General features: G+C 36.1%; 1 protein-coding gene across 9 annotated transcripts in view; it reads right to left on the reverse strand.

Moving 5' to 3' along the window:
* The window catches only part of LOC129580554 (small conductance calcium-activated potassium channel protein), a 138657-nt gene that overhangs the window by 116842 nt on the left and 3627 nt on the right, over window positions 1-18188 (reverse strand). The window lies entirely within an intron of this gene.

The raw sequence follows: 18188 nt of genomic DNA on the forward strand, positions 1-18188 counted from the left end.
ACTTTCGTTTCATACAGCAGAAAAATGTAGATTTCCACTCTCCATTTTTTTTGTACCCTTTGTCGAACAGAATTCGTAGAGAATCGTTGAATTGCAGATGTTTTCCACTTTTTAGTTAGTTGTGATGGTGCCAATGCAAACAACTGTTTTGAAAATATTCAAAACACTTTGAAAGTAATTCAGACGCGAATGCTGCCACATTGCCATACACTTATTCCATAAAAAAATATTACACAAGTTGTAAGTGCGATAGTGACAACTACATTTGCAACGCTTCCCCACCATATACATATTTTGGGCCAAAAATTTGCACAGTAATTTTCCTAGCTCATTTTTTTGTTATCTGTATGTTATCTAATTTTTTAAACAAGCCCGAGAAGCGCTCTCGAATTCTCTGAGCAAAGTGCCCTGATGGCGAACTGTGGTCGTGTGGAAGTGTTCGTTTCAGTGCTCTCTGTGCATATATAAACATACGTACAAGTTATTTTTCACTTGTTCACTTCGCTGAATTGCATTCATTATTTCGGGAGTGAAATTGAAATCATCCTGGTGTGCATCGCAATAACATCGTTTTGATGTAAAGTCTTATTGTATATATGTATGTGTGCTGTATGTCACTCTGCCAGGATATGTGGAAAACATATTAAATGAGATAAATGCGCTCAAAATGCATATTGGCTAAATTTATAAAGTCTTTTAGCATTGTAACATTGCACAAGCACACACTCTATCAATTCGATGCATCAGTAGCATTCCCTTTTTGAAATTTTTGGCAATTTGCCAGATTAAATGGTTTTACATCTATAGAGAATATGCGAAATGAGCTGAGTGAATAATGAATCAAATGGTATCATCGTATATATTCACTTCCCAACATTTTCACACTTCTTCCTAACATTTTCATCCGTTGCGTATTTTTTTTTGCTCTTTGCTCCTCTGTGTCGCGAATATGGTGTGATATTTTATGCTGATTTTCAAACAAAACAAACTGAAAAACAAGCATAAATATGTCATCTCCATTTTACGGAGATTCCAGACATTTTTCGCATGATAATGACTCATTCGCATGGAAAATTCTCTGAAGAAACAAACGGTGAGATAAAGTCTAGCACAATCTACAGACGGCAAAATGTGTTTCTCCTCAGGGACGAAAAAAGCACAATCATTGGCAAACAAAACGAGCAAAGACTGAAATTGCTGCAGTGCGCCGTTTCCACCTAGTTTCACAAAAGAGATGGGTGTCATTTAATGCTCACTGAGGCTGAAAATGAACTTAGACAACAGCAAACCACACAATTTTCATGAACATTCGCTTTTTCCCCCATCTTTGAGTTCCACCAACTCGCACAGTCTAGACTGATATGATTTCGTTAAAGGCGCATTGCATCAGAATGTATCAAACGAATACTGGTTATTCATAGTTTCATTGTGTTGGAGTGCAAAGGCATACATGTGAAACTGTACCTAACCACATTTAGTGTGATTCAATTTCAAAATCATTTTGAAAATTGCTTTAACATTGCATTCCCATCAATACACCATGTTCACGTGCATTCAACAGCAACATCGATGTGCATTCGTCGAGATTTAATTTGACATTTATTAATTTTTCTATTTTCTACGGCAAACCGAATTCAAAATCATCGCCAGCCAATCGCCGAAGTGAAGACATTTCTATAGTTTCTGATGATACAACTTACCGAAGAGAATTTTAGCATCAAATGAGAACAAGGGAAATTAGCGGTTTGCTCTGGTTATATTATTGCTTTCGCTTCTATTTTCAGAAATTTTTCAAGTCGTTTTTATCTCAATTTCGTTCAATGGTTGCTGTTGAATATTTCGGCTTTTCAAACTTTTATTTTGACTATATTTCACACAGACTTGGCGATATTCCACAATTGAACCTTCATTCCGGCATCGTAATCGACAAAGCAAAACGAACAAACCCATTGAAATTTATGGCTGCGGAATACGTACTCGACAGACTGAGTCTATATCCGACATTTTAGTTAGCTTATATTTGAAAATCCTAATGCTGTGGCTTAAGTTGACAAATCAGTGTGCAACAGTGTGGTGTGTGGAAGCGCACAACTCGGAGGCATCCTGGCAATGAAAGCTGAAAACCATTTTGTCATTGAATGTATTCTTCATTTGATTGGAAATTAAGATAACAGCAAGAATGATGTTTGACAGATTTTCCATGGTGGAAAAACAGATGTGCAAGAAAGCGAATGTAAGAAAAGTGGTCGTAAAAATATATTTATTGTTCCATTGTGTATTTAGGTCATATTCGGCTTTGTGATTATTTCAACAGCCGAAATCCAGTTCCATTTGAGCTGCATCCGGCTTGAATTCGGTTCGGTCAACCGTACCAAGTGACAACACAAAATCAGTATGAAATTATGCTGGATTTCATTCGACAATTTTCAACCAGAAATAAGACAGAATTGAATGGGCAAAAAAGCAAATGCTGCTAACACGTCAAATTCGATGTCAATTTTGAATCAGCTGCGATTTTTCTATTTGTGTCGACAAATATCCTACATTCAATTAAGTCGCTGTTTCCGATGTAAATGGTTGACATGCAAAATCACGCCAAAAGCCTGATTCCCTACAAAAGGCTTAAATATTATCAATCCGATCGGACTGATAAGCGGAACGTGAGCCACAATACCAGAAACATCGTTCACATTTCATGTAATCTAATTGTACAATGTTATAACTTCATTACGGTTCGCATGGCAATCACAGTTTCGATTTCTCATTCAGAATATTTAGTTGCCATCCCTTTTAAGTTTCACGCAGAGCTTTTGATATCAGATCGAATCGTAAGCCGGGCCGAATATGTCATTTATATCAAAGCATTGTTAATGGTACGTTCAGTGATAGTCAAGCATATTCAATACGGTTGCATTTAAAATGATGATTACTAAGTTGCTACCATTTTGTTGAGTCGATTTAAGTTGATCGAAATGGATTATAGATAGCCAAAAACGCAAGCACGCTACAATGTCGATTCAATGCTCCTAATGGATAGACAGAAGAGGAATAACACATTCGATTGAGAATCGACGAAAAGTTTTGATCCAAACCGTAGCAAAGTTCCATCAGCGAGACAACAAATTGAATCACCGCCGAACAGTCAGACAATAATCTTGGATTTGAGCATCGCAAATTATATATCCTAAAACGCTTTATGATACACATCCAGAGCAGGAATTGGGCATTCATAAAAACGGAACTCGCAATTAATTCAATCTTAATGTGGTTCTACGAAGTGAGTAACCAATCGTTGTTCAGCGAAATGCCATAAAGAAGAATACACTGATAAAATGATACGTTGAAAATGACATTTTTGATGGAGATGTGAATTGAATAATATACCACTGTTTGTTCGCTTAAATGTCAACTCAACCCGACAAACGGCGGTCGCATATAGGAGAATGCAAATGGCGTAAGCAAACGTCTTTGCAATTATTCGCGAATTGATCGTTAAATGTTTCATTCTAAGTGCATTACAAGCACTTAAAGCAAGAAATTGCTGAATGCTAAATTTAGAGTGAAAACTTCATTGAGATTAAATGCAAAAAATAAAGTACATGAGAAGATAGTAAATTATGTTGCTCTATAAAAACCCTAGAACTCATGCACATTTCCTTTTTTCTTCTTCTTCTTCTTCTTAGTGCTCATCTTATTTATCGCCTCACGTTGAGCGAATAAAGACGAGGAGATTGTTACAGCTGCGATGCACTTGAGCGCACCAGCATGAAACATCCATACATCTGATCTTCATTAGAACAATGCTCTCGTGCTCTTGTTCTCCTTCTATCTCGACATTCGCCCAACATGCTCACAAAGCGAAACTTTTCGCTCTCGTATGAAAGTAAATCAGTCATAAAATTATTATTGCATTTCTTGTCTAAACCGATAAATATAACATTTTAATGGCTGATGATAAATATCCATTACGCGAAGCGCCATGCTCAATAATGGACTGCCAAACGATTAAGACGTAACATATATTATGGACGGCATGGTTGAAACGCGAACAGACGATGAAACGTTGTGTTTGTTGCATTTTCACATAATTAAGCAAGTTTTATTGTTATTATTAATTACAAACTGGCCATAAATGAATGTAAAAACAAAATCGACTCAAACTAAACACAACTTGGCCAATTCTTCTTCGTTTCGCTTTCGATAAGCGAGTTCTTTCTGCATCTCACATATATTTTCGTTATTTTGATGCACGTACATAACATATAATTTTATGAGCATTACTTGTTTTTGACGTAATTTTCTTTTAAATTCTGTACTTGATATCGATTACTCCACAGAGAATCGATACACTCGTTGATGGCAAGGTTTCTATGGTAACCGTTGGATTGGTTCGATCTCGTTGACACAGTTCGATTCGATAACAGCACTTTACCAATTACTATGTATAACGTATATCAATTAACCAAATAGACAGAAAAAAATGTGCACGTGAATTAAGATCCATCAATGGGATTCAATTCGCTTTTCTGCCATATTCATTTATTTACTGGATCATTTGAAGTGTGTGTGTGTGTGCTATGTATTTATACATATATGTACATCATTAGGGTTTTGTTTTACAACAAAATAATTGATGAAATTCTTATGCAAATGTTCGTGCTTGCTCTCAAACCACATGAAATGCTCTTGGGAAATTATTGACGCAGTTACATTATCGTTGAACTCTAATTATATTCTATTCACGACAGACTGGATAAAAAAACACCTATTTTATAGATCGGCTCAAGAAAAAGTCGATACCAATACACAGTTGAAGCCAGACGTGGTTTTTTTTTGGTTTTCTAGGATTCTAAAATTGAAGACACTCATCTAGCGATGTTGACAATAGGTAGAACAAGTTTTCAAATTCTAAATTCCTTAAAGCATTTACGGTACAGTAGCATCGCATAATATCGTATCCTAGCTACATTAGTTCAGAAATGAATGGTTAAAATGTCCATCTAGCAAAAAATAATTTTACCCCCCTCTAGGATTTCTGAACTTGCCCATGTCCAGTTGAAGCGGTAAATTTCAATAGAGTTGTTGCCGATGAAAAAATCAACATGTCAATCCCATTTATATTTCACAGCAAAAACTTTCAAGTTTAATTTAAATCGGAAGTTCCGTATGTCAAGTGAATTGAAATTGCCGAATGAGCAGAGCAGCCGTTTTTTTGCTTCGGATTTTTTTTCAGTTGCAGCAATGACGAATACAAATAGAATCAATTAAAAAGTTTTCCGCTCTCCTATTTTATTAATACAATTGAACACTGCTTGGAATATTTGACATGAAAGCAATGAATTATGAAAATGCTCGGCGGGAAATCAAACATTGGATTGGCAAATGTTTGGAATGAGCACATTTGGCGCTTGAATTTGGTGTGAATTTTCAGCAGCACAAAACGTGCAGCTATAATGTCATGACTTTTGATACCCGCTAATATATCTTCAATTTTAATTCACAGGAGAACTAACTGTCGTTTGGTTTAAAAGCTTCGAGTTTCAGTTGAAACATGAAATTTCGAATTTATGTCTGAACGAGAAAAATTTCGAACTTTTCCCCATAAATAATATATATTTAGTATCGGTTCTCATTATTCAAAATGCATATACATGGCAAAAGTGGAAAGGCATTTCTTTGAAACGGCCCAATTTGTTAATGACATAAGATTCAGAAGCCCAATCACAAATAAACTCATTAATTCATTAGAAGTAGTTCAAACGAAGAGAAATTTATATTGATTTCTGAAGCTGGCCCATTACACTTTGAATTGCTATTATTTGTAACTAACAGGAGAGCAAAACGACCAGAAATGTTGAACGATTTTGAGAGCGAGAGAGAGGGAGAAAAAGAAAGAGATAAAGTGCTGCTGTTGACCAGAAGATAGTCTCAGTGGGTTGATAATGGTGGAAAATGGTAGCATGTCAAGAAACAGTAACATCTGTATGTTAGTTCCATCGGTTGCTGTTTAAATTGCTTAGGTCGGGGATCTAGCTGATGTACTCAACTAACGCACTGGGAATACCGAGCTTCATACAATTTTAATGAAATGTTGCCAGTGATGGAAAAGTTCGGCCGCTATCTAACCGAAAATTTGATCGTTCACAATCACGTTAAAACGAAGCATGGCCGACACATTGAGCCCAAAATATACGCATCCACTAATTGGCATCCGACTTCCCCAATGGATGAGCTTCAGACATTGTTGAATTACTTTCATTCTTTCATTTTAATTATGCGTGTCTTGCTAATTTCACAGTGGAACTTTACTTTTTCACGGACCGTTCCATATGCATTTTTCATTGGATGTCTGCTTCTCCGTACCATAAATTTATTTCTCCATTTGATAAGAGAAAGAGCAATAGAAAGAGAGTGAGCGAGACAGATATTCACTTTGTATCTTCATCTTAATAACTCTCACAGTCAACTTTCACACGCATTCATTTGTTTCATTTCCATTGTTCACTGCTGAATATAGCATTGTGTTGTCTATTGAATTAAATTTTTATCGAAGAAAATGTAATTCTTTATCTTTGAAAAGGCCTTGGTAATCTTCTTGCGAGCGGCTTAATGAATTCAATGGAAAAAGTTGTTTTCAATTTCAATTTGGCATGTTAAGGGAAGAATTATAGAAGGAAGATGTGAAGACATGGCAGCATTGATGAAAGGAAGATTCGTTTGGCGACCTCTGTTTCCCTATATATTTCTCATTTAAGAGAAAATATTTTCTTCCATGATTAAAAAAAAATTGTTTCGTTCTTGTTTCTAATGAGTTAATCATTTTTTCAGCCTGAGCCCACTGAAAACAAATGCATTGAAATACCGAATGAGTATTGAATCGAAAGCCCAAGAGTCAAAAAAATCAAATTTGCTACATCCGCCATCGGGAAACGTTGTGCGACTTTGTCATCGGTCGGAAGAGAGCATTTGCCACTAAACGATTATCAATCATCACCATTATTTATCTACCAGCCCAGTAGATCTTGCTAATCGATGTGTTTTCTTACTTGTCGTGCACGTGTTCAAGCAACTTTTGTGTCTGTCGACTCGACGACGAGTAAAGATGAACGAGTCCACTGAAATTAAATGGGAAAAGGGAAAGGGAGCGAGAGAGATAGAGAGGAGAAATACATTTTCACTTCACTTAAGCATATATGCGTGACTCTCAGCTCTGAATCCATTAAGTAACCTGATTCGTTTTGAAGCGGAAGAAAAATACGATAAATATGATAAATCATTTTTGTGGCTCATTGTAAGTCGCATCACAATGGTTCAAGCCCAAACAAACATTGAGCAGAAGAAGAGGAAAAAGAAGAAGAAGAAAATCAATATTACTGCTATGAATACGGGAGCAGTGTTTTTATTCGTTTTACGCATTTCGAACATTTGTTGTGTTTCACTTTGTCGTTTTGGTCCAAAATTGAACTTCAGCTTGGCAAATCCGCCTTTTCTAACATTATAATTGCAGGAAATGAAGGAAACGAGCCTTTAATTGCCAGCGACGGTAGTTCATTTTCAGTAGCATTCGAGTAAATTATTTCGAGATATTCCAGTCCATTTGAAATGGGAAGAAGGAAAATTTTTGATTTTGCTTTCTCACAGAATTTCCAGGTATAATAGCCATCCAACGTGTTTTTAAATGACATTTTTATTTTTTTATGGCATCAGCAAATGATTTTTATGGAATTTTTAAACGTTTTCTAGACACGACAACAACGAATTGACTCAACCATTCGAGAAAAAAAAAACTTTCAAGAAACTCGAAACTTTTTTCCACCTGACCTTCTGAATAAATCTACCACTCAATATGGCACTTAAGTGACTGCTCCTTATTTTGTCAGCAACACAATAAGACAGGCACACATTTCGTTCTGTTTACGCACTCTCTCGTGTTATCGATTAGTCAAAACATATGTACAAAAGCACATTTCAATGTTTAACAACAGCGACAGACAAATCTCTTTTTATCAACTATAAATGATATAATGCGAGTATCAGGCGTTTGTTTAGCATTCATTTCAGCATCCATAACGCAAGTAACGTCTCTCTAAGTATAAGTAGCATTTTGGCTGATACGTGCGAGCGATAAAATTAATAAAAACCATTTCGTGGGTTTGCTCGTATTTTGAGTCATAAAGTTCGAAGAAGACGTTTGCCAGAAGGCAGCCAATGTATATCTCGGTGTGTGCGTTGTTTGTGTTTGTTTTTGTTTCGCGCTGTTTCGTTGCCATGATTCAAAACGCGTTCTAACAACTCAAAACGAATTCATGGCTTCTATCCACTTCTTGATGACTTCTATCCACTCAATTCACTTGAACGAATGCTAACCATAATTCTATTGGTGAGACGTAAACGAGTCGAAATCGTGTTAGTATTAGATTTTGGTTTGAAGAAAAAGTGTGCTATTGTGGGATGGGAGATTTCATTTGAACTTTTTTTCGTTTTCACTGTATTTTTGTTTAGCCTTATGTCTGTTCCAATAGACACAGAAAAAAGAATCGGATTTTTTTTGATATTTCAAAGCCTTTCAATAGTATTTTCTTCAACAAATCGAAGCAACTCGACTAAGAGATAGAAAACATTAAACTGAACATTCTGTCATTATGCTTCTCATCACTATATAGGTAAATATACGTACAATATATGATGACTGCTCAATGTACTAATATGGTTTGGTGCTGGTTCGACTCGATGTCGATTCCATCAAAGCGCTGCGTTTCATACTGTTCCTAAAAGTTGGCAATTTCATATAGCAAACTTGGATTGCTTGAGTGTTAGCACACGACAAGGAGTGTGTGCACGTGTGCCACCTTTAAGAGGCCCACTGAAAACACTAATAATGTGAATATTTTCCAAAATTGACTTGGTATATTGACAAATACACTTTGACTACATATTCACATCAAAACTATCGCCTAATTTTCATTACGAGTATATAACACGCACAAAGCAAGAGGTGAACTTATGGAGTTTTTCTATGAATAAAACGGGGAAAAAAAAAACTTTGGAAAAAAGGGAGACAAATAAACTTGCGAGCAAAGTTGACACAACAGAAAAGAAGCGTGCAATTTTCTCGCTACTGGAAATGGATATACCGAAGACACTTAATCGCTATCTATTTTCAATAGCGAGAAAAATGTAAAAACAACTTTTCCGCTCAATGCTCAGTTGTGTCACTTTTGCTCCCAACTCTGTTTGTCTTTTTTGCTCTAAGATTTATCCATCTCAGTTATTGAATAATTTTTTATGTGAAATTTTCACCGTGGCATATAAGAAACAGCAAAATTGCTACTCTCAATCTTATCGATTGTTGTTGAGCACTGCAAGAAACTCGTGTGATACAAAATGGATTCGAATGAATATGACTTTTATACCTAACGCATAACAATAAAGCGTGCTGTCACACCGTATGCAAGGTGTCAAAAAATATCGTTGTGCATAATTCATGTACGTGACTGATATTACAGGGAATTGGCTCATTTTTTATCGCAGTATGAGACCCAAAGAAAACACAGCTACAGTAAATCATCAAATGCATGGCCGCTCAATATTTGGCAAACGGCGAAGTTTGGTTGTTGACTATTGTCGGTGAATTGAAATAGAAATTAATAGCCACGATGCGATGTGGGCCACAATCAATATTCAAGAAAAAAAGATACGAGAGAGACGACTGTATCACAATACAGTGATTCAAATGCACGGTCGTCATTTTTCATGTCGAAATTGGCGTTTTCTTCAATGTCTGTCATTCAATTGGATTTGTGATGATCTTCAACGGTTGATTTATGTGCGGCATACGAGTTTTTCTTTTTGTGAGTGTGGCAGGTACGCATTCAGCTATTTATAATCATTGTACAAAATTTGTCGAAATACAGGAATCGCCTGTAACACGAAGTCATGATTTACACGCTTGAATTATACATTTTATTGCTTGTTTATTTGCGTACACATCACAACACAGCACAGCACACGCACAAACACATTAACACATGGCAGAGAGCGCACAGTAGACAGCTAACGCACTCGCACAAATATTTATAGACTTTTAGAGAATGAATGCGAAAAGTTGTTTATGCTTATGTCGCCCGTCTTGCGCCTCGACAATTTACATGTTAAATTAAGTGAACGTGAAACGTAAAGGCAACGCTCTCACGGAAAAAACACAAAACTTTCACACTAATGGCACATAAAAGGTGAAACTGCACAAACTGGTGCTGCAAAAATGAGTCTTGTTATATTTAGACGGTTGTTCCCATTTGGAGCGATTTTTGGCGCATTTTGTGCAAAACGAAGTGAGACATTTTGAGAGAGCTGTGAAGTGTATTCCAGAAGTGTTATTTTTGCTCTTCGTCCCCTTCAACTCAGCAAACCGGGAAGATGTTCTGCACGTTGAGCACACATGCAGGAAAGCACAACAACGCAGTTCATGAAAAAGTATAACAAACTCAAAACCCGTAAATGTGCTTTGCCATATGGCACACCGTACCATAATATGTATGCTTACTGTAAAAAAAAAAATTACGGCAACTAAGCCACAGCGTGATAATCGGTGCAACTTTAGCGTAAATTCATCCAATAATCCAATAAACGTAAACTCATACACGTTTTGTTCTCTCTATTTTGGATATTTGAAAAAAAAACTTTGCCGATTTCATGACAATGTGAAATTAAATGTTTTCCCCGTCAATATTCATGGGGCGAACGGCAAATTAATTGAACCACATGAAGTTATTCTTAGTATAAACTATGTTTTTTCGCGTTCGTCCTTATGTCTATTTTGTATGTGTAATTTATTCTGGCTGTTTAGAATTAGAAACCTCATAGATAATGATCGATATCATGCTTATTTATTTATTATCATTAATAAAAGTCACGAACGTGCAGTTTTTCTGTGTGAAATTTTGTAATTATTTACCACGTTTTGTGCTGCTGCATATTGCACCGAAATGCGAGACAAAAACTTAAAAACAAGGAAACAAGTCTGAAAACTTTACTTTGTGCCAAGTTTATCGAAAAGGTCTTGCTCTAAACGGCCAACTTTTTGGAGCGCACTATAATGAACTAACTTTTAAATGGATTTATTCAACTTGGTTTTGGCTGGTGTGTTTTGAATGTATTACGACATACAATTCCAGATTTGTTGCATAGATAAAAAGTTGTTTAGGCGCTTTTACTAGAATTAAAATGTCGACTTTTTAATTCTTCGCTGTGTGATTGTCAAGCAAAGAGGATGGCCTCATAAATTTCTTCTTCATGAAACGAAAAAACCCTTTTCATAGAAAATATGAAAATAAATGCAGCAGTGGGAATTCTAAATGGGAAAAAAGGTACGATTCAGACGAGGCGGGTTGAGAATGTCAAGCCAAAAAGTGTGTCGAAGAAACTCACATAACATTTTGCATTATTTAATGTGAGGTAAAGTTTATGGATTCGGAATATCGATGGAGCAAAAGAGAAATGGCGTCTGATCAATTCGAGTCCTTTTCCCGTGCTACAAAACGAAATTGCTCATCGAAGCGCAAATCTTTGAAATGGAAAATAGAGTCTAGATTTACTTTGAAAATAGATTGAATGCGTTACTACAACAGAAGGGTTCGTTAACATCCTCTCTCTCTCTCTCTCGATTTAGCCTTTCAAAACAGCAGCACTTTGTCTATCCCATGGTAACAATAATTCTGCGTCGCAGAGAATACGCCGAAGAAATGCTTTTGATCAGGTGTGAAAATGAGCGTATTTACCAAATCGTCTCAATACAAACATACCAACTGTTTCTACGATTGTACTGAGGAGTTCAATTTGATTGACGGTCATCCCAGATAGCATACGCTACCATGCAAAAGTATGGATTCAACAGTTAAAACTACGGGCCCTAAATGCGATTTTATTGAAACAGTTGGACAGTTCATTATGAACTGTGCAACCAAATTAAACGTTGCATGCCCATTGAAGAATTTCATAGTAAACTTCGTGTGAAAAAGAATCTCGATTATTTGGACCCAAACTTTTGCACGATAGTGTACGTATACGAATATGTATAAATCAAAAGTGTACACTGATTGCTGCACAACTGCTTGAAATGTGAAAAGCTCCAATTGAAGAATAAAAAAAACATAGCGAAAAGTCGACAAACTTGCTAGCAACTAACGGGCATCATCGAAACAATCTATTGGCATTGTATTGATTTTACTGCTCACAATCAAAGTTGGTTGGGTGAATCTAGTGAAAGGCAACAACGACTCGTATCACAACATACTTCTAAGCAAACACAAAAAGCCCAACGAACATCTTCAATCCATTGTTTATTTTGAAATATTTGCTTGGATCATGTCAAACACTGCACTCTGCTCTCTGTCCCTCCCTATGAATCGGTGCTCAGTATACTCGACGGCATTTCAATATAATTGAATTTTCTGGCATATCAATGGGAATAGAGCGGTGCGCACCAGGAGAGGATTAATAACGAAGCATGCACAATACAGTTTTCCGAATGCAAACCCGACGAGATCCAGGGTTTGAGGTCAAACAAATTGAATTTTTGACGGGGCGTAGAAAAGAATCTGCGTGATTCCATCAACATTACAATGTTGTTTGTTTTTTATATTGTTTATGCATGCGGTTGTGTCAGAAAAATTGTGTATGTGAGAAACCAAAACAGAACATAAATGGTTCAGAATGTCATGGCGAATAAGATTTAGTTGGAGAAGAAAGTTATTTCAGAAATAAAATCCAGCAAATGTTTCATGCGATAATGTTGTATTTACATTGTATGTCCAAATGAAATCCGATTTCATTTCATCGGTACATCAAATGCACAAAAACAGTTCATTATGTAGAAAAAAAAACAGCTGAATTCAAAACAGAACATGAACACGTTGAATACAGTGCAATCGGGTGAAATAGAAAATCCCGAGCTAATATTTTTTGTTGGATAAAAGTATATAAATTTTGCTGAGTGGCAGAAACACTCCCTGAATCGTTGAATATTTTAAAAACCTCGGCCGTAGTATTTGACTTGATGAAAATAGAATGACATTTTCAAATGGAATCACAGTCGTTTTGGAGCGAATATTTGCTCCTTTTTGGGCCCGTTATCCTTTTTTACTGGTCCTGTACAGCTGGCAAAAACAAACAAATATGAAAAAAGTCTAAGCTGAAACATTCAATGTATAGTTACCATATTTCAACAGAAGCATAGACAGAAATTTTAATACATTTGATTTGAATTACAAACGGAAATCATGTTGAGACGTGATTACAAATATCTTCTGCATCGAATATCATTTGAACGTAGCAAAGTTTGCAGATTGCTCTTCTGCTGCTGCGGCTGTGTGCGAGAGCGTGTGTGTACGCGTTTGATGAACCGATTTGAAAGTTTAAATATTTGATCGATTCTATTGACAATCAAGTGCATTTGCGCTCCAAATGCATGTCGATCTCCATTCTTCGATGCCGATGAATAATAACGAACATGTCGTTAGCAATTCAAAGCGAGTGCGGGTTCAATGTATTGCATTTAACATTAGTGAGGAATTATCTGAATCTGTCACTACCATTGACGAAAGGAAATGCTTGTGTGGGCTTCATACGAGAGCAGCGTGATTGATTTAAAGTTCGTTTGTTTGCATTGTGTTTGCTATCGTTATCCACGTCCACTTCCAACACGCCTAATGATATTCATCATCATCATCATCATCGCCGTTGTCATCGCATTTTTTTTGCTTTTCATTCGAGCGACTCACAAAACTTTCAACAGCACTTTGAAATGTTCACATGTGTCATCGTCGAAAATAACCTAAACGCAAAGACTGTCCCCGAAAAAAGGGGATATAGAATAATCGTACGTGCTTGTAATTTTGATGTCACGGAATGGAAGAAATTGCTCTGAATTTTCATCGAATGATGTGTGACAATAAATAACGGTATCAAATGATTCGAAATTCATGGCTACACAATGGTGGTGCTTGTGAGCAGAGTTAGCAAAGTAAATAGTGCTATCCATTTCGAAATGCTCAGCAAATAAATTCGTCAGATATGAATGAAAAGCGCGCGCAAGAGAGGGAGGAAAAAAATAAATTAAAGTGCTGCTGAAAAATTCCAGGCATAAAAAATGAATGCAAAGAAAGATAAAATGTGGGAAAAGGAATATCTCTTGTGGAAAGCAACGTAGGTTCAGCATTAGGAAGTTATTAAAATGAAGGAAAAAAGAAGTGAAATAACGGTCGCGTCAATTTTTCCAACGAAAGCTGAATGTTCGCTCATATTTATACTGTTGTTGTTGTTGGCGCATGAAAAATTTATTTTCGCACTGAGCGCAAAATTCGTTTAATTAGCTGGTTTAAGATCGCTTTCGCATTGTTCGCCATTGCCAATTAAAAAGCTGATGCGAGAGAGAAATACGAAGCGAAAAATCAACAGTCAACAACTGTAGAAATATTGTTTTTGTTGTTTTTTTTTTTCGTTAATTATCGTATGAAAAAACAATGCACAGAGAGCCATTCTTTAATTTAACAGAATTTCTACTGAGGTTGACGTTGCGTTGAACACATTGCGATCGATAACAGTTAACACCACACTTACATGACCCACATTCAACGATAAAAAGTAAAAATACGCGCACTACTTGTTTCCAAAAACGAAGCTGACACTCTCACCGAATTCAGCCATTGGCTTTTGTTTCGTTGTACTCATATTTAGTTTAAATATACCATGCTACATAAATATAGTATTAATGTGCACACACTGAGAATCAGCCACTAAAGACAATGTAGTCACTGTGATATGCACAAATACACGGACACACAAAACTATACGCGTCAACAACCATATATACGTACGTACGGGCATACGTACATATATGTATATTTAAATGACAGTGGAGAGACAAGAGAACAGCGGTTCTGAAACAGCATTTATAGATTATAAGTCTTATTAACGAGAATGAAAGGAAAATCGAATCGGTGCTGTGAAACGACCACCGCATAAACCACCGCTTCTGCCTGTACATCGGAATGGAAAGAGTGTGCATTGTGGAGAAATGAAAACACTAAAACACTATGACATTTTCGTCTCTCAAACTATCTTTTTCGCATACTAAACAGAAGTGAACGTGGAATGGAAAATAAACGACTATAAATAGCACTTTACCGTTGTCGATGTTTGTTTTCCATGGACTGCTAGTGTCAAGTCACATAATACTAAACGCATCCATTCTTAATAGGAAAACAATGAAAAATTAATGGGTGCGTTTAATATTATGCAGCATTTACGTGTATTTACGTTCGACACTAGCAGTCGTTGTTGTTTTCTATGCCAAATACACACTAACCACGCTCTCTCTCTCTCTCTCTCTCTCTCTCTCTCTCTCTCTCTCTCTCTCTCTCTCTCTCTCTCTCTCTCTCTCTCTCTCTCTCTCTCTTTCTCTTCCCCATTCAACACATTTTGGTGGCATTATAAATTCGATATTCGTTTCCTATTGAATATGGTTGGACTGTCCAAGTGTTTAATGCGTTTGGGCGGCCACATCAAACACATTCTAAATTATCCAATTGAATGTATGACATTTACAACACACGATGATGAAATTTTTGGTCAGCTAGTCCCAGTCTCATTGTATTTTCAGTACAAAACGTATTCCAATGAGGCGCTTTCAAAATGCAGTGCGCAAATTGAAAAGAATGTAGTAAAATACAGTGCTGGTTAGTTAAAATTAATGATTACAATTTCGTACCGTCAAATATTAAATGTTTGTCCAATTTTCCATGATTTCATGGACAAAAAATTCAATGAAAATTCTCCTTCCGACAAAAACTCAAGGAAATTTGATTTTCATAAAAAATGTATCATGACCAACCACTTGACAAGTTTATCCAATTTCGCTGCTGATGTGATTGTTGGTTTTAAGTTTTGATTGAAAAACAAGTCATTTTATATTCACATAAATTTTGGCCGATTCCGATGAATATTTAAATATAGAAAACAATAATTTAAATCATTATGTTTTTTGTGAAAGCGCGCACAGAGAGTTCCAGAGGTGGGTATAAAATATTATGTGTAGCTTTATTTTGACAGATGACATTTCAAATAACACGTTCGCCATCAATAAATGGAATTGTTTATTTGACTGTTTGTGTCTTTCCCTTTGTCATGGTCTGAATGAATTAAAGGAATAAAAGCGTATCGGCTTTAACCCGAATTTCGTTTCCGTATCGATCGGTTTTTCCAATAGAGCAACATATAAATATAGGCTTCCATCAAAAACAACGCACGACAACATATTAAATACACTTCAATGGAAGAATTTCTCACACATATCTGTCGTCAACCGAAGCCAAAAATTCATGCATGAAAATTCCCAAATTTTTTCGACACTTGATATGAATCAAGCAGCACGGAGGCCCCACGACACAACATATATGTTTTTATGTTTATAAATTATATATAATTCCCATATTAATCGAAATTCGGAATCATTTTGTATGAACAAGCATTATGAAAATGGAAAACTCTCAATAATTGGGAAAATTGTTCAGACTACGTTTCAATTTGATGCAAAAGAAAAACCACTTGAATCAATTGTGAAACAATAAGATTCAAAAATTCTACTCATATTGAATTAGAAGCGCATATCAAATATTAATGGATCGAGTTAGATTTCATTTTCCTCGTTTCATATCGCCGCAAGGGGTTTTCAAAATTTATCGATCGAAACGATTTCAGTTTGAATTGTAATCAACTCACAGTTTTATTGTTCAAACCAATATGTGATGGACATAGGTAGGCTTAGGAAAGCTAATGGTACTAATACTTGTTTTTTTTTTTCCTCTCGATATCATGTCAAAAACTCGAGAACAGCCTCGCTTTTATCGATATATGTTCGGTGTGTGTGTGTCATAAAATGGACAACGTGTCAAATGGACGTACATCGTACATGCATATCTCGGTTTTTCATTTCAATGAATATAGTTAATAGATCAAGTTTATAATAAAATGATTGATTTAGGATGGCCAGGGAGCGGTGAAATGTCCATAAAAATGGAACACGTTTGTTGATAAATTATTTCCAAGTATATGATTGTTCGAAAGAGAAAAAAAACTCCCTTCAGCTCTCTTTCAATCGATGGAAATAAAAAAACTCAATATGAGAGAAATAATCGATCGAAATATCATGACAATCGTTCATTTTATACTGTACGCATTCGTATGCAGTAGTGTGCGCCTGGCGACTAGGGAACGCCAAAATAAACCGTTGCACGCGTATGTCACACATATGCGACGCAAACGGTTTGGCACCGCATTATAATTGAAGTTGAATAAACCATTATAGTCTTTATTTTACATTCCTACACTTCGTGTATTACTAAAAGGCAGCCATTACTTTTGGAATATTCATGAGCAATTGTCGGTTGTATGGTCCGCGTCGGAATTTCTTTTTCCGTCCCAAATTTGTCACATTTCTCATTGGTTTGATTTCGTGGATTGACACAGGTGAGCATTGGATACCCTCATTTATTTTCGACTTTTTTTTTTCGTATGGCGTCACTTTCATTCTCCCTATTTTGATCGTTCCCGAAAATGAGAAAAGTTTTACAAAGGCTAGTTTAATCGTTCAATCATTCGATTGAAATGCGACGTTTTCGATTTTTTTTTTTCATCAAAAATATCTCAATTTATCACAGCAACATCTTACGGCGAACCCTCGTCTAGCATCAAAAGCCAGTGCTCATTTGTCTGCTGTGAGTCGCGTTCACAAACAAGAAGTCAACATGTCACTTCGAGGTGACACGTAGAAAAATTAAAAAAGTTTAAGTGTTTCTTCATTTTTATTTATTCATCGTCGTCGTCGTCGTCGTCATCATCGTTTGTCTGAACCTTTTCTGCGCTCAAGCAGAGCTTAAATATGCGACTGTTTTTTCTTTCTTCAAACGGTTGAATAAATATTTGGCATTCAACATAAATTCAAGTCTTGTGCATCGTAATAGAGTGAACAGAGCGCGAACTATTTAAAACGGTGTCACATAAATATTAGATTCATTTAACTGATGCGACGACACAGACGATGGAGATATACATTTCATTTCGTTCGGTTAGAATGTGCTAACAAGCATTATGAACATAACGGAAACCTCGGTTTTAGCCATTTAAAAACGGAC

Source organism: Sitodiplosis mosellana, unplaced genomic scaffold, assembly GCF_009176505.1.
Source record: "Sitodiplosis mosellana isolate CC-2019 unplaced genomic scaffold, AAFC_SMos_1.0 Smas_scaffold_1, whole genome shotgun sequence".
In the NCBI taxonomy this organism is placed as follows: domain Eukaryota; kingdom Metazoa; phylum Arthropoda; class Insecta; order Diptera; family Cecidomyiidae; genus Sitodiplosis; species Sitodiplosis mosellana.